The following is an 18,433-nucleotide window of genomic DNA, read 5'->3' as shown; positions in this document are numbered from 1 at the left end:
TTTCAAAAAATAAACAGAAATGGGAGAAGAAAAGCAAAACACCTTATCTCACAGGAAATATGAAGATAATCACAGCTGTTCTAATAGCACTTAATAGGTGCATTCCATCTGGTATTCTGAAAAGTAAGAATTCCTGACATCTGCAAGAACTGACACTAAGGGATGGAGATTCTGAAAAGGAAGGTTACAAATATGTGCCTTAGCATAGAGGTTATAGCACCTAGCACAGTGCCTATATCGGGTGCTTAATAAATGCTAGTGATAGGGCCCCAGTAATTGCTATGAGAATGAAAAACTTATAAATCATTTTTACCTTTCTTAATTAAAAAATGAAAATTAAATTTAAAAATTTAGCTAATAAAATTCTATCATCTACCCCCTAAAAAAATTAACTGACCAGATTGTTGGTTTGCCTTCTGTCATTGTAGAAAGGGGGAAGATATTTTTAATTGAATTTGATTGGTTTCCTCTGCTATCTCTTTAGATAACATAGGAGAATCTCCTTTTAATCATCATTCTCTGTGAGTGCAGGGGGAATAGAGAGCAGGGAGGTTGTGGCTATAATTATCAATTATTATTATCAATTATTGTCAATTTCAGCATAAGTATTCATTAGATAACCTTATTACAGAAAATGTATTCCCTTGCACTCCAGATTTAACCATGTAATGTAATCAATTAAAAAAATGGAAATCCTTAAAGTATTAGTCATATGAACTATCTAGAGTTCCAAGCTTTAAGGAAAAAGTAATTTTACCTGTAATTCCACAGGCTTTTTTTTCCCCTTAAAAGACAGCTTTTAAGTAAGATGATTGTGGGGGGGGGGAAGCTCACTCTCTGTTTAGCAACATGCTAATGAGTTTATTTCTGGGAACAAATCTAACCAAAGAACATTAATCTGGTACACCATTGCAAACAGAACGATACATTATGAAACCACTAAATATGACTCAGCTTTTAGAAGCTACTTTTCTCACTGGAAGGAATTAAATATTCCAAAGCAAAAAACTCATTGCCACTTCCACTGTCTTTAAGCAGCAGCCAAAAACCTAGCACGGCATTTAAAAACAAAAGCACCAGGGAGGGCTACCCATTCCAACTCTACAGAGGACATATTGTAAGAGGGAAGGAATACTGAACACATTTCCACGCTGTAATTTTGTTTTGCCACACAGGAGCTAGATAGATAGAGACAGGATCAGAGCTGGGAGTTTTCTTGAATAGTGAACTCCCATTAAGGAAACCCAACTTTTCTGTCTAAAAGAAACTGCAATTTCCAGTCTTACTGAAATCTCTGGAGCACTGAGGGGTTAAGTGATTTGCCCAAGGTTACATGTCAGAAAAGTGACTTCCCAAGTCTTCCATTCACTATGGCCACATTGCCTTTGGAATAGCCTTTTTGTCTATACAGTCTACTAATTGGCAATCAATAAATATGACAATTTCCAAGCAACTGTCAAATAGTACCATTAACAGTTCTATTTTGAGAATCATTCATGGACTTTAAATTAAAATAGTGAAGGGAGAAAGATGTTAAGAAACAAACAGGAAAAATAGTCTAAAATCAAAAGCTAAGATACTCATCAAATGTAAATTTGTTTGCCTGTTACATCTATTATTCCACCTTATAGCAATCTCTTCATGCTATGACCTCCATAATAAGAATTATCCCTACAAAGGATTTGGCACCAAGTTATACAGTGCTTTAAGGCTGTTATTTAACTGGTCCATGTATCTTCAGACTACACACAAGTTGAAATGCTTTCCTAAAGAAGAATGGACTTCCTCAATAAAGAGTGAGCTCCTGGTCACAGGACTTGTTCAAATAAAGGCAGGATAACTATTTATTAGGGGGTTTATGCTTCAGGTACACATTGGCCTAGATCATCACTAAAGTGCATTCCAACACTAAGATTGTAAGGTGCCTTCCTACGACAGATCCTCAAACACTATGCCATGAATTGTAAAGATTTTGACCTTGGATAAAAGTACGCTACTACCTTGACCAGGCCTCAATTCAGTTCACTAGAATGTAGTTTAGGGCAGCTAGGTGGTGCATTGGATAGAGTGCTGGGCCTGAAGTCAGGAAAATTCATTTTCCCTAGTTCAAATCTGGCCTCAGACACTTACTAGCTGTGTGACCCTGGGCAAGTCACTTAACCCTGTTTGTCTCAGTTCCTTGTCTATAAAATGAGCTGAAAATGAACATGGCAAACCACTCTACTATCTGAAAACCCCAAATGGGGTCACCAAGACCTCCATTTGCAGACTAGCTCTTGGATATGTTCCGTGTCTGTTATATTGTGACACAATTACTGTGCTAATACTATAAGTGAATCCAATTGATTCCTAGCGGACCTCAAACCTGAACCCCTGGCCACCAACACATTTGACTCCACAGTGTTTAGAAAAGAAATGCCTCACTAGTACGGTCCTCCATCTCCAACTAGCTGGCATCCATAGCTAACAAATTTGACCCTCGTGGTTCCCCTTAATTCCAGGAATTCAATGACAATGTCTTCCAAGGCAAAAGCCTCCTTCCCAATCTATCTCTTTCATATTATTATTTACATCCTACCATTTCTCATTGCTTTTTTTCTCCAATGCCCTCTCCTTTCCATTGTATCTGTTTAATCATTTGTGAATTTCTCTTTATCATTCATTTTTAAAAATTCTCTTCATCCTCTTAGGCTCAGACAAGCAAGTTGTCTCTATGGAATATTCCATTCTTGCTCACAATTTTCTCCTTCCCAATTTCTGCTCTTATACTAGGGATCTTCAACAAACATGTTAGATGTTCCTTCAAACAGCCTAACCTCCCAGTTCCTTTTTCTCCTCAAATTCCAAGACCTACTCCATATTTCCACCTCAGCTGCATACAACAACACTCACACACCAGATCTCCCCACAAGTGTTCCAACTACAAGGTCAAAAAGTATTACATTCCTTTATTTGATCATAACCTATTACACTTCATCTCTCCCTGTGGCTTACCCCCTAAGCCTATTCTTTGCCCTCATTATAACTTCAAATCCCTCACCCCTCACTATTTTCTCAGGCCATTAGAGCTGCTCTGATTTCACTTTCTTCCTTTCCCATTCTTGACTTATAATTAGCCAGTTCAACTCCACACTGTCCTCTATTCCCAAATCCCTTGGCCCCTTGACCAATCTCTAACCATGCCTTGGAAAACCTCAACGCTGAATTAGTTCTATCATATGTCTCCTTTGCTCCTGTGTTCATGCTACAGAAGAAAGTTAAAGAAATAGAACCAAGCTGACTGGTCTATTATAAATATAGGTTATCTAATTTCAACTGGACCCTCACTACAGTTAAGAAATTCTGTTTTTCTGACTCAAACCTCCTCTTCTATCTTCAGATCTTCCTCACCTCCATTTTCCCCAAATCTCTGAGCTGAGAACCTTACCTCATACTTTACCAATAAAAGAGGCCATTATCCATGAACACCTTGTTCTTTCCTTCTCTATATCTCTCAACTTCTTGACATCATCCCATACTCTCTACTCCTGTACTCTGATAATGAGGTGGCCCTTCTCCTTGCTGAAGCTAACCCCTCTCCATGTATCCTAGGTTCCATTCCCCTCCCATTTTTTCCTAGGAGATTGCCTCCACCATCATGTCTCCTCCTCTCTCTAATCTTCAACCTGTCTCCATCTACTAGTTCTTTCTCTGATGCCTATGAACATTCCCAAAATCTGCCCTATTCTTAAAAAAGCTTCATGAGACCTTCCATCTCCTCAATCCTGTCTCCATTTCCAATCAAAATTTCTTCCAATCCTCTACCATCCTGTCTCCATTTCTAATCAAAATTTCTACAAAAAAGCTGTCTACACTTGTTGCCTGAATCCTCTCCTCTGGCTATCTTCTCAGCTTTTTGCAATGTAGCTTTCTACCTCATTACTCAACTGAAAATGCTCTTCCTAAAGTTACCAATTATCTCTAAATTGCCAAATCTGAATACAGCCTTTTCTCTATTCTCATCCTTTTTGACAATGCTGTAACATCCAACATTATTGATCACCCCAGGATGTCCCCCAGGCATGTCAAACTCACTATGACCAAAACAGTATTATCTTTTCCCCAAATCCTACCCCTCTTCCAAAATTCCCTCTTCCTGTCATGAGTTATAGCCTTTGTGTGTTCCAGTCAGATGCCAAATGCTGTGGTTTCTACTTTTTCATAACTTTTACAATCACACCCTTCTTACTACCTACACATCTATAACTAGAGAGTTGAGGAAAATAGTTTTTGCAGCTTTTGAAGTCATTAGCCATAACTGAGATGTATCGAAGCAAGATTGAAAATTTTCAAGGAAGTTGGATAAAATGGTTCAAATACATCCAGCTCTACCATCTTTCTTTCAATGAAGCTTCAGCACTAATTGGAAACAATTAAAGCTTATTCAAGATACTATTGTGATACTGCAAACAACGACTTTCCATAGAACCTACACAGATCTTTGGGGGCCATCTCAGGTAGTCTTGAGCTATATCTTGCCACTGGACCAGATGGCTCCAGAGGAGAAAGTGAGGCTGGTGACTCTGCACAGCCCTCCCTCATTTAAATCCAATTCACTTGAAAGTAACAGCATCATCTTCCTGATGTCATGGTCTGTAGGCCAAACAACAACAGATTTTTATAGGGAAACAGGCAAGTGGTGACAACAAGTATTACAAGAGCACTAGGTCTTCAAATTCAGAATTGGATCATGAGAAATCTGACTTTGGGAATTCTCAAGTACTGTAAGAGTCAAACATTGGCTGAGGCAAAAAGCTCAACAGAGAGGATAGGAGATTTTCTACCACGAGGGCCTCCTAGCTCCCAAACACTTCAGAACCACCACTCCTCCAATCCATGCCTGAACCAAGTATGATCAAGAAATCCAATGAAAAACTATATCATGACTTCTTCAACACCAGCAGCTCACAAAAACTTAGCCAAAAGCCCAACAGCAATAGAAAAGGGAAACTTTCAAGCAAAACAAGTGTCAGCACAGCGAGAGAACAGACAAGTGTAACCTACTAGGCTCTGTATCTAGATGTGCCAGGAGCAGAAGGCTCCCTTCAGAAAGCCCCAGGATAGGCACTTTGGAAGCCTGGGGAAACACTGCTAACCAACAATGTGCCTCAGTGCTCAGACTAGAAAAATCTAAGCCTAGGGGCTTTGAGATCCCTAACGCTCTGTCCAGTGATGCAAAAGAGCTCCTGAAGATCCAACTCCCTGGATCTTAGAGAGCCAAACACCATGAAGGGGGGCTGGTACAAGAATCTGGCAGACCCACCAGGGCTGATGATCCCACCCAGTAGAACAACAGAGGGCAGAGTATGGCCCTGGCCCAAAGCCCCAGTTCAGGAACTAAAGCTGGAGAGATGAGTAAGCAAAGAAAACACCAACCAGTATTAACGATTATTACAAATCTAACTCCATAACAATTGCAAGCAGAGACTCAAAGGCAAAAATGAATTTTCCACAAGGACCATTTGAATACCTAGAAGATATGAAGCATAATTTTTTTTAATGAAAAAAAGCACTTGAAAGAATCAGGAGAAATCAGAGAAAGTCATAAATGTTACCCGAGTAATGGATTTTTCCCAAAAAATAGAATAGATCAAACAGAAACCAATGACTCCACAAATCAATAAGAAATATTGGAAGAAAATCAAAAGACTGAAAAAAAAATAAGAAAATATATGTTCTATCAAAAACAACTGACTTGCAAAAGAGGTCAAGGAGAGAGAGTTTAGATTTGATAGACCTCTTGAAATCCATGATAAAGAAAATCCTTCAATACTCTCAATATATTTGGACATTATATTTCAAGAAATCATAAACGAAAACTGCCTAGTTCTATTAGAACAAAAGGTCAAAGTTACACCCAAAATCCAAAGCTCCCCATATCAAATAATTCCTACAACCATCCAAAAAGAAGTTTAAGTATCAAAGTTTCCTAGTCAGGATTACACAAGACCTAAAGTTTCTACCATAAATGACAGGACAACCTGGAATACAATACTCCAAATAGTAAAAGAGATAGGCTTAGAACCAAGAATAACTTGCTCTGCAAAATTGAGTATCATATTGGGGGAGAGGAGGTAAGGGGAAAAGGGGAGAATGGATATTCAAGCATTTCTGAGGAAAAGATCAGAACTGCCAAATGGGTACATGATACAGACATAAAGAATACTGCTAACAAATTAGAGGAGCAAGAAAGAAGCTACCTTTCATATCTTTGGATATTGATAGAGCTTATGACAGAGAATCACAGAAGGTAAAATGAACACTTTTGATTACATAAAATTAAAAATTTTTTGCATAAAATCAACACAGCTAAAATTAGAAGAGAAGCAAGTATAAGGGGAAAAAAGCTTTATAGTTATTTTCTCTGACAGGACTTATATATAAGATATATAGGGAACTGAATTAAATTTATAAAGATAAAAACCATTCCTCAATTAGTAAATGGTCAAAGGATATGAATAGGCAATTTTCAGAAGAAAAAATCCAAGCTATTAGTAGGTATAAGAAAAAAAATATTCCAAAGAAAAAAAAGTCTTGTCTTCAAAGGGCATTGGGGAGATAAATAGAAAAATAAGAAAAATAATTGGGGGAGATAAGAAAAACAGAAGTACTAGGAGTGGATGGGTTTAAAGGGTTTAAGGAGAAAAAAAAGAAGAGGGATGTGGAAGGGAGAAGACTCTAGTAGAGAACAAGGGAAGGAGACTGGATTTGCTACTTTTCACAATCAGGATACATGAAAAAAATATACAAACACAGGAGAAGGGGTGACTGGGTATCAGATGAGCCTCACTCCTACCTGAAATGGACAAAGGAGGGCTACATGATATTGAAGCTAAGGTCATAATTCATAAGGAAGTTAACTTAGAACTTCTGTGACAGAGATTCCCACAGGATAGATACAACCACAGAACACATATAGTAGAACTATTAGCCAACATGGGCCTTCTATTACAAGTTACAGTTTAAAAATACAGGGCTACAGTTCTAATGAGGCCTATGATCAGTCCATATTATCAAATAATGCAGCTACAGGGGAAGATAGATTATTGCATCAGAGAAGAGCTACATTCACTCAACTGGTGACCAAACTAACATGCTTTTACAGGCAAAATTAGAGAAATGGCTATACATGTAGGCAGATAACAATGCTAATGTTAACCCATATCATGTGTGCCTGGTATGTAACTGTGAACATGTGTTAATTAATGTATCTGTTCAAATATACCTTAGACTTCTTGTAGAAGATGGGATTTTAGCTAAGACTTGAAGAAAGCCAGGAGGCCAGGAGGTGAAGATGAGAAGGCAGAGAGATCTAGGCATTGGAGACAACTGAAAATGCCCCAAGCCAAGAGACAGGAGTGCCTTGTTTGAGGAACAGCAAGGAAACCAGTGTTACTGTATTGCAGAGTATGTGGAGAGGACAGAGGAGTTAAGAAGACTGGAAAAGTAGGAGGGCAACAATTTATGAAGGGTTTTGAATGCCAAATGGAGGATTTGAGAAACCCTGCATAATGTAACAGGAGTACTAGGAATCTCAGAACTCAGAGAGGAAAAGAGAACCATTGGAGTTTATTTAATGGAGTAAGTGCATATGATGAGGTCAGATCTGTGCTTTAGGAAGACAGCTGAGTGGAGAATGGAATGTAGGGAGGGGGGAGAGACTTGAGGATCAGAGACCAACCAGAAGGTTACTGCAATAGCCCAGGTGAGGTGATGATGGCCTGAACCAGGGCAATGTCAGTGTCAGAGGAGAGAAGGGGGCATGTATATATGAGAGCTGCTGTGAAGTTTGAATCAACAGAACTTGTATTGTGGATATATTTGTTAGCTACATAGGTTATTTGTGGATATAATACTTGCACATTTTTTTGTTACTCTGTAGGCCTATAGATGATATTATTTCTTTCCTTGTTATCACATATGTTTATTTCTTGTGTTCTCTTTCCCAATGGGGGAAGGAAGGCATAATGGAAAGACCCAAAGAAGTTCAAAAGAGGTGTAGGTATAAGTATAGGCTGAAAATGGGGTTGGGTGCATTATCCTACAAGACGAACTTGCCCAATACTCACATCTTATCAGGTACCCTCTGTCTTTCTGACCCTCTGACTGGAAGGCAGGACCACAGGTTCCAGGGCTTCTAATTGAAGGGACTCAACACAATCTTCTCTCCATTTACCACAATTGTCTCAATAGATGCAGGAAAAGCTTTTGACAAAATACAACATCCATTCCTAGTAAAAACACTAGAAAGCATAGGAATAAATGGAGTCTTCCTTAAAACAATAAATAGCAACTCCATTTACCACCAGCTACATTGCTTTTGCACTTCTCCATCCTGCCCCATGCTGCGTACCTTTCCCCCCTTTATCTTCCCTCTCTTCCCATCTCCCCCTTTCAGCGTCCTTTTCTGTGGTCTTCTCCCATTAGATTGCAAGCTCCTTGAGAGCAGGGATTGTCTCTGTTTTTATTTGTATCCCCAATACTTAGCACAACACCTAGCACATAGTAGGCACCTTGCTGTGGCATATGTGTGTAATATGTCCTATACGTAATTTAGACCTGTAGGCACTGAAGCAGACTATCAGCCAAATACCAGCCAACCAAAAATGAGGTCAATGTTCAAGCACATGGGTGAAAAAAGATTTTATGTTCACCACTAAAAGAAATCAGTTCTCTAATTTCTTTTCTTCTCTTTTCTTTTTGTTTTTTTTTTTGGTGAGGCAACTGGGTTTAAGTGACTTGCCCAGAGTCACACAGCTGGTGAATGTTATGTGTCTGAGGTCAAATTTGAACTCAGGTCCTCCTGACTCCAGGACCAGTGCTCTATCCACTGCACCACCTAGCTGCCCCCTCTGTCTCATTTCTTGGACCTTCCCGACTTGGGGATTGAGATGAACAAAAGAGATTTTATTGATTTTTCATAGCTTCCCAAAAGCAGAGTAGAACAAATTAATCCAGAACCACAACTAAACACAAATGAATGAGTCAGTAAACAAGGTGGGGAGAGGTTTGTAAGCAAGGTTGAGTTTGCTTTTCTGAGACAGTAGCCTCAGAAACCTCCAATTCCTAACATTCTTTCCATCAGTAGGCTTAAGATGAAAGCTGTTCCCCAGAGGGGTAAAGCCAAAGGTATTGACTAGAGATGAAGTCAAGCAAAGGGAGGAAGAGCTGGGTCCTGGTTAGGCAGGAAAAGTAAGTGGGGGAGAGGGAGTTGGAAGAAGTAAGTTCTGCCCTCCAATCAAATACATACTACTCCCACCCAACACCAAACTTGTATTCATTCTGGGTGTATGTGTACAGATCTGTAAAATAATGTGGCAAAATGTAAAAAGAACTGGCTTTGGAGTTAGGAAGACCTGAGTTTAAGTCCCTGACTCTTACACTGTATGACCTTGTTAAGTCACTCAACCTTAGTACTCTAAGTAATTTTCTAAAACTGTTGAGGTGCAGAGAAGTTGTCAACTTGCGCCTTTGGGAAGGTAAATCGGTAAAGGCAATTTCCTCATCTGGGAGTTCCCTCTATCAATGAAATTGCAGGTCCAGTCCTTATTCCTGTGTTTGTCTTTGTATCCCTTACCCACAGTAAGCTTGTTGACTGATCAACAGTTTGATCCACAACTGATAAACAATTTACATGATCAATCATGATTGATTTCATCTCTCTCCCTCCCTAGCATTTACTAACCCCCCACTGTGTGTCAGGCACTGTGCTAAGGGCTTCACAAATATCTCCTTAGTGCTGGTTGCTCTCCCCATCTCCACGTCCTCCTATACACAGGGCCAGAAATTGACATATACCTTGCTCCCTTTCAAGACCCTCCTTCAGTCACAATCTTCAGCAACTTTTCCTTTTAGAACCTAACTGACTTCAAGTCTCAACTAAAACCTCACCTTCTGTAATAAGTCCTTCCCAATTCTCCTTAACGCTAGTGCCTTCCTCAGTGATTATCGCTAAATTAGCCAGTGTGCTTGTTTTATCCATATACAGTTGTTTGTACGCTGTCTCCTTTTCTGGATTGTGAGCTCCCTGGCAGTAGGGACCATGGGTTTGTCATACTTTATATCTCCAGCCCAATGTTGTTGTTGTTGCTGCTGCTGTTGCTATCACTGTTGAGTCATTTTCAATCATGTGCAACTCTCTGTGACCCCATCTGGGATTTTCTTGACAGAGATACTGAAGTGCTTTGCCATTTTCCTTCTCCAGCTCATTTTTCAGATGAGGAAACTGAGGCAAAGGTTAAATGACTTGCCCAGCTAGTAAATGTCTGAGGCCAAATTTGAACTCGGGTCCCTCCACGTCTGGGGTGTCACTCTATCAACTGAGCCAGCTAGTCGCCCCTACTTAGCACAATGCTTAACATATGACTGTTTAATATATGTTTGCTAACTATCATCATCCAGGAAGGATACTACTTGCTTTAAACTACGAGCTTTCCAGTCGTTTTCCCTCTTTACCCCAGGAATTTAGTACCTCGGTTACAGGTTCTATCTCTAAGCCTCATACTTGGAGAATTCAATATGTACATTAATATCCCCTCGAATACCCTCGGTGATATAGTGGATAGTTTGCAGGGCTTGGAGTCACAAAGATTCAACTTACTGAATTCAAGTATGGCTTCCAACACTGTGATTCTGGGCAAGTTACTTAACCCTATCTGCCTCAGTTTCTTGTCTATAAAACGAACTAGAGAAGGAAATGGCAAGCTACTCCAGTATCTTTGCCAAGAAAACCCCAAATAAGGTGACAAAGTGTCAGACAAGACTGAAAAATGCCTGAATAACAACAACAAATACCCTGGCCTTCCAGTTCATCCTCCTTTTCTCTTCAGCTCTCATGACCCACAGTTTAACTATACTCATAGCCACCCACAGGGAAATCACCGTGACTCATGACTGTACCATTGCCACAATGATTGAACTCTCAAACTCCCTTTCTCTTATTATAATCTCCTACCCTTTTATATTTCCCTCTGTATCATTCCTCTTAAGTCTGTTCTTTGTCTTCACCACAATCTCTACTCCTCCTTCTTCCCTCCCAGTTTTCCTATGTCAACACCCCTGCTCTGAGCCACACTTTTTCATTTATTTAAATGGGGATAATAGCAGCAAAAGTAACTAGGATCATGGTGGAGCCTAAAATGAGATAATTTATGTAAAGAATTTTTCCAACCTGAGCTAACTTACAGTAATTCAGGTGAAGGGCTACATGTGAAAGGGATGTTATCAGAAAAGGAAAGACTAAGGATAAGAAAGAGGAAGGTAGAAGAGAGAATGAACGATGGGAGAAGAAAAATTGATACCCAGAGATGAAAGAGGATAGAATTAAGGACATGGGTAAAAGAGGAGAGAAAAAATTATGTAGAGCTGGGATTCTGGACTTTTTTGTGTCATGGACATCCTCTGACAGTCAGGTAAAGGGGGATTAGGGACCCTTTCTCCAAAAAATACTATTTTTAAATGCATAAAATAAATCACATAGTTACAAAAGAAACCAATTATACTGAATATAGCTATCAGAGTATTTTTAAATTCACAGACTCCCCAGTTAAGGATTACTGATACAGAGGAATTTTAAGATATGGAGAGAAAATGGATCTTAGAGTGAATGGTCTCTTTTCTTAGTAAAGCGGAAAGTGAACATATTAGTGTTTTAAGGGGGAAAGCAGAAAGTCTGGAACAACTCCTGAGGCTAGAAGAATAGTCAAACAGGAAAAATACAAGTTTAACTACACAGCCCTGAGATCAGATTATAGCTATATACCAGCTGAGATTTAATGACGTGATTCGGTTGTGGAAATTCCTTTCTTCAGGATCTCAGTACTCTGACCAGTTCAACTGTATGTTATCTTCCACTTTTGAATCCCTTTGTCCCCTTGTTCTACTGCCATTGAAACCTTGCCAATCAATCCTTAACCGTAGAAAACTTTCATTTGTTTGCTCTACTGTTTTGCTGAACTGTGAAGGAAGTCCCACCATGATGCCAAATGGATTCACTACAACTTCATCAGTGTTCTTTGTTGGATCATCAATCAAATCATGCCACTTTATCACAAATGTTACACAGAACCTTGTCCCAGGCTACATTCTCTTCTATATTTTGGACAGATCATCAGGTTCCATGAATTAAAGTATATAGGTGATTCTCAGAGATAGATATCCAGGCCTAATCCATCTCCTCAACTTCAGTCATGCATCAACTGATGGGGATCCTTCCTAATTGTCTAGTAGGCCTATCAAACTCAACATGCCCAGATTTTAAACCCAAGTTCTACATCAATCATATATGCCACACTGCCTCTACGTTTTCTCTTGCAATATACGTGTGTACCCCATCCCCAGTAAAACACAAGTTCCTTGAAGACTCATTTGTATCATTTGATTCTCACAGCTTAGTATGGTTTCTGACACATGGCAAGTGCTTAATAAATGTTGGTTGACTGATTGATACCTACTACTGAATGTTCAGAGTTAATGCCAGGAAACTGGTCAAGTGAATGGAGCTTCAGAGTACATCTGCTCACTATACTTTGTATTTGCATCCCGGCCTCCATTGAACAAGATGCTCCAGTGCCCTGGGGTCACCCCAACCATCCCCCCTTTCCAGCCTCTTTTTGCCTGTCGTCTTTCCCCATCACATTGTGAGTTCTTTGAGGATATTGACTTTTTAAAATTTGTATCAAGACTTAGCACAGTGGAGGCACTTAATAAATGTTTACTGAATTGAACTGAAACTGATCAACTCCTCTCTTTCCCTGTCCAATTCTATTACCCCAGCTTAATGCTGTTTCCTGCCAATTTCTGTGATCTCTATAATGATCATCTTTTACTTCTCTCACATTAATTGTAAAAGGATTATGGCTATCTGGTGGAACTATGGTGGCATGTATGTACAGGTCTTCCTTAACCCAATCACAGAGATTTTATTTAAATTATTCCTTTGATCCAGTGACATTGGCTTTCTTGCTGTTTCTCAAACAAAACACTCCATCTCTGGCCATTTTCTCTGGCTGTCCTCCATGCCTGGAAGCCTCTCCTTCCTCATCTCCCCCTCCTGGCTTCCCTGGCTTCATTCAAGTCTTCTATAGAAAGCTTTTCCCAATCCGTCTTAATCTAATTAAGGAAACAAGCCATAGAAATCCCTGTGAGAATAGGAACAGGAGCTAGACGAATAGATTTCAGTAGTGTAGGATACTCCAGGATGAGAAAACTCTTTCTACCAATGCAGGTCAGTAATTTCTCCACAAGTGCCTAGGGCACTTGTCCAGAGTAACACAGCCAGCATATGTCTAAGTCAAGGCTTAAACTCTGGTCTTCTTGAATCCAAGGCCTGCCCTATTTTATAATTATACATAGGAATGACACTATATGATGAAATGTACAATTGTATAATGTTAATTCTAGTTACTACCTATTTATGGGATAAATTATGATGCAGCAGTAGGGAGGAAAGTCAGTGGGACCTGAGCTGGGTCTGGTAAAATGGGCCTGATTTGAACAAGTAGAGAAGGTGGGAGGGGATCCCAGGCAAGGAATATGGCATAAGTAAAGTAATTTATGCGGGGAATGAGATAGTAGGAGTAAGAAGCTAGTAAACAGACCTTAGTGAAAGAGCTGAAAGTGCCTATGTCAGCAACGTGAATCACGTGGATAGACTGGGGTAGGGGGGAAGGAGTGCAGGAGAGAAACAGAGAAAGAGACAGGGAGGGAGGGAAGGAGGGAAGAAGGAAAGAAGGAAGGAGGGAAAGAAGGCAGGGAGGAAGGAAAGAAGGAAGAATGGAAGAAGGGAGGGAAGGAAGGAGGGAAGGAAGGAGGGAGGGAGGGAGAGAGGGAGGGAAGGAAGGAAGGAAAGAAGGAAAAGTCCAAAATGTAAATGTGTCTCATTCATACTGTTATCATTCTTCAATAGGTATACAGGGGCAGCTAGGTAGTGCAGTGAATAGAATGCCAGGCCTGGAATTAGAAAGACCTCAGTTCAAATGCAGCCTCAGACACTTACTAGCTATGTGACCCTGGACAAGTCATTTAACCCTGTTTGACTCAGTTTCCTCATATGCAAAATGAGTTGGAGAAGGAAATGACAAACCACTCCAGTATCTTTGCCAAGAAAACCCCAAATGGGGTCATGAAGAATTGGACATGACTAAGATAACAAAGAAAACACTACCACAGGCATATAACACTGAGTTGCATCTTCCTTGATTTCATGGCTTATCACTAAAGTAAATTATTTCAACATCTAACAATTTGTTAGACTATCATTTACCAATTCCTACAAAATCAAAAGGACAAAAATGAAAAAAAGAAACACAGTTAACCATGGGCTCCATATTAAGTTTTACTATATTTGAGGGAAAGTTATTTAAAAAGCAATAAACTATAAAGCCATAACTATCCAAAGTTTCTACATCTCCCTGAACTGGAACTAATAAGGAACTAATTCTAAATTATGTGTCTTTGGACTGAAAATTCTCATTTTAAGTACTTAAAGATTTAAATTTGAACTTCATTGTACAAATCTTTGGTTTTGGGGACATTAATTTTGCCTTTCATTAAAATTTTAGAGGGTTGAGTTTGTTTTGTTTTAAAGTGGGAATGTAAACAGTGCAATGATGACAGGTACAAAAGAATAACAACACAAAATTGATAACTTAACAATTTACCTAGGATAAAAACAGAAAAACTGCTAAAACATCAAAAACACCATTCGTTATCTTGGATATTAAACCTAAAGTGGAATTCCTGGGTATTCCTTAGACTGAAGTAAAAATCAAATTTGGAGACAGGAATGTATCTAAATTCTAAAATGGACTTTTTAAAAATCAGGTGAATCAGCGTGATTATAGAATATATTATTCTATAAGAGATTAAATAAAAACATTAAGAGAAGACTACATTCTGAAAACACAGAACCTATGTTTTGTTCCCTCATTAATTTCTTCTATACCAAGGATTACATGCTCTTTGTTAAAATTTTCTTATCTATAAAAGGAAGGCAAGACTATTATTCACTACTGAAAAATACTGGGATTTTTTATTGCTGTCTTTAAGGTCCATAAATGTAGGAATTCTTCATAATAAAGATTGCCGACAAACAAGGTTTTTAGGATTAATTCAACCCCCTTAAGTAGAATATAAAATGGATATATCTCATATGGAATTCAGCTCTATGGTTAATAGTGTTCGAATAAGAATCTTCTATATTTCACAGGGATCTTCTAATAACTGACAGATATAAGATATTCATAAAGGGAAAAAATTATAATGCAATTATCTCTAAGTCAATAAAGTATTGCCAAATGCTTGAAAATATCTTTTAGAATGCAGGAAAACGAATGGAATGTATTTACTTCCAAGTCAAATTTGAAGGGAAAATCACAAGACAGATTGCAAATTTAAAATTAGATTCTGGTGGGAGGCCTTGGTTACAAACCTGTTCTTTCCCCACAGGAGGCTGAGCTTAGAGACAGCCAAAAAAAGGGGGAAGCTAAGATTAAATGGAGACCAAGTTCTGGAAGTTATTGCTAAATTTTACAAACTGATGAACAGTTTTTAATGTCAGATTCAAAATGCCCCAAACAAGTACCAAACAAGAGGTTAAAAGGACAATTCAAAAAATAAATAAAAGGAGTCTTTCAGGCAAGATTACTCCTTGAACGGAGGCAGGCAATTCAGGACCACAACTATTCCGGCAAAACTCTGAAACTCCCACCTGACCAAATAATGATCAAATAATGAAATACAATGAGAAACTACAATAAGAGAGAGACTTCTTCCAAGAGATGAGGATGATTAACAGTGCCAAATGCTACAGAAAAACCAAGAAAAATGAGAATTCAGGAATAGCTACTGGACATGACAATTAAGAAGTCATTGCTAATTTTGCAAAGAGCTGTTATCACCCAAATAATAAGTTTGGAAGCCAAACTGCAAGGGGTTGAGAAGGGAGAGAGGAAGTGGAGGCAACAGTATAGACAGCTTTTCTAAGAAGTTAGTTAAAAAGGGATAATGGATTGAAGGAAAGATAGGGTTAAGTGAAGATATTTTTAAAGGCTGATAGAGAACTAATCATGTTTATAAGAAGCAGGGAAGGAGTTAGTAAAGAGGAAAAACTTGAAAATTAGGTAAGAGATTGATTGCAGAGGAAATCTGGCAGAGGAGATAGGAATACTGGAAACCAAAGGTAGTATAGGAACCAGGCAAGATTGCAGAGTAGTAAGAGAAAGTACAGCTTAGCCTTCCCCCACAACTACTCCACAAAAATCTTGAAAGCTCTCCAACACTAGGGACCCAGTCTAAGTAGGAAGGTGCCCAAATGCAGCATATACCAGGGCAAGAAAAGGTCCCAGACTGACACAAAGGGGTCAGATCTTGTGCAGAGAACAGGAACAAGTGCCAGCTGGCTCTGTCACTAGCTATCCAGTTCTGGGTCACAGACCTACAATGGCTAACAGATTACTTGTGCTTCAGAGGAAGAGAACAGGCAGAGGTGCTGGGAAAGGAGGATTGTCCAAACTATGCTGTAGATTGAGTGAGGAGCAAGTTCAGAAGCAAACAGTAGTGGTGTGTATCTGACACTGGGAGTATTGCAGGGTCTCAGTTTTGGCCCCCAACATAATCTGAAGCCCACAGCTGAATAACTAGGGAAGGAATTGCAGACCAAAGATGAACATGTAATTCTGTCACTCTGAAACTGGAGAGCTTTCTAGTTGACTGATAATGCTTAAGTCTAGGAATAGTCTACTGGAAATCCAACTAGAAGCAAGCCAAAAGGTGTTGCTTAGAACCAAACTCAGGTCAGGAACTTGCAGAGTTCAGATCAAAGCAGGTGGCAATTAGACCACACTAGTAGTAGATAAGTTTGCTAATTCCCAGTTTGAGATGCTCTTAAGATCCTCTAATAACACAAAATACAACAGCCCAAGAAAGCAGCTGCAATTCTCAAGAGGATACAAATACAGTCCAGTCATTTGCATCAGAACTGTGCAAAGCTTGGCCTCATATAAAGTCCAAAGTAAGTGATTAGATGATAAGAATGAACAAAAAAGGAAACACCATAAAAGGCCAAGGGACAGAAACCCAGAAAAAGAGAACAATTCAAAAACATCTATAAGAAAAATACAGCTTGGGAAAAAATACAATTAGAAAGGGGAAGGAAGGAAGGAAGGAAGGAAGGAAGGAAGGAAGGAAAGGAGGGAGAGAGAGAGGAAACAAGTGTTTATTAAGCACCTAGTATGTGCCAGGCACTTTATGTGCTTTACAAGTATTAATGCCTATGATCCTCAAAACTACCCCGTCAGTTAGTTAGAGTTATTATTCCTATTCTACTGCTGAGGAAAGTAAGGCAGATATATAAAATGATTTGCCCAGGGTCATATAACTAGTAAGTGGATTTGAACTCTGGTCTTCTGGACTTCAGGCCCAGTGATCTTTCCATTGAGTCACTAGCTGCCTCTAAGCAAGTCAATAAGCATTTATTAAGGGCCTACTACTGTGGCAAGCACCATGCTAATTGAGCACTAGGGACATGAAGAAAGGCAAAAATCAGTCCCTGCTCACAAGGAGTTCATAGTCTAGTAAGAAGATAAAATGTAAACAACCATGTACAAACAATATTATACACACACACACACACACACACACACACACACGATAAATTGGAGATAATCACAGAGGGAAAGCAATAGAATTAAGAAGAACTGGTAAAGGCTTCATGCAGAAGAGGTAGGATCTTAGCTGAGACTTGAAGAAAGCTAGGTAAACAAAGAAGCAGGTAAAGATAAGGAAGAGTAAAGTTCCAGGAAAATAAAAATGCCCAGCATTGGGAGATGGAATGTCTGGTGGGAAGAACAGCAAGGTGGCTAGTGTTACTAGATCACAGAGTATGTAGAAGGGATGGGAAGAACAGCAAGGTGGCTAGTGTTACTAGATCACAGAGTATGTAGAAGGGAGTAAGGTGTAAGAAGAACAGAAAAATAAGAAGAGGCTAGGTTACAAAGGGTTTCAAATGCCAGAGAGGTATTTTGTATTCGATCCTGAAGGAGTCTCTGGAATCAACTAAATAGGGGCCTGATGTGGTCAGATCTGTACTGACAGCTGGCTATAGGATGGACCAGAGCAGGGAGACACTTGAGGAAAGGAGACCAGTCAGAAGCTATTGCAATTATTAAGGTGTGAGAAGATATGGACCTGTACTAGGGCACTGGTAGTATGAGAGGAAAGAAGGGGGTACAGATGAGAGATGTGATGGTAGAAATGAAAGGACCTGGCAAGTGAATGGCTATGGGGAATAACAAAGAGTGAAGAGTTGAGGATAACAGTTGGGTTGAGCCTAGGTGATTGGAAAGATAAGGATGTCATTGACAGTAACAGGGAATATCAGAGGAGAGAAGGGTTT

At 39.3% G+C, this 18,433-nt stretch overlaps 1 protein-coding gene across 1 annotated transcript in view; it reads right to left on the bottom strand.

Annotated features, from left to right (window-relative positions):
- TIAM1 (TIAM Rac1 associated GEF 1) overlaps positions 1–18,433 on the bottom strand; it is a 243,823-nt gene that overhangs the window by 136,660 nt on the left and 88,730 nt on the right.

The sequence above is a fragment of the Phascolarctos cinereus genome, unplaced genomic scaffold (assembly GCF_003287225.1).
Source record: "Phascolarctos cinereus isolate Bilbo 61053 unplaced genomic scaffold, phaCin_HiC Scaffold_726;HRSCAF=1367, whole genome shotgun sequence".
In the NCBI taxonomy this organism is placed as follows: Eukaryota; Metazoa; Chordata; class Mammalia; order Diprotodontia; family Phascolarctidae; genus Phascolarctos; species Phascolarctos cinereus.
Note: the sequence above shows the minus strand (reverse complement) of the source record. Positions and strands in the feature narration are given on the sequence as shown.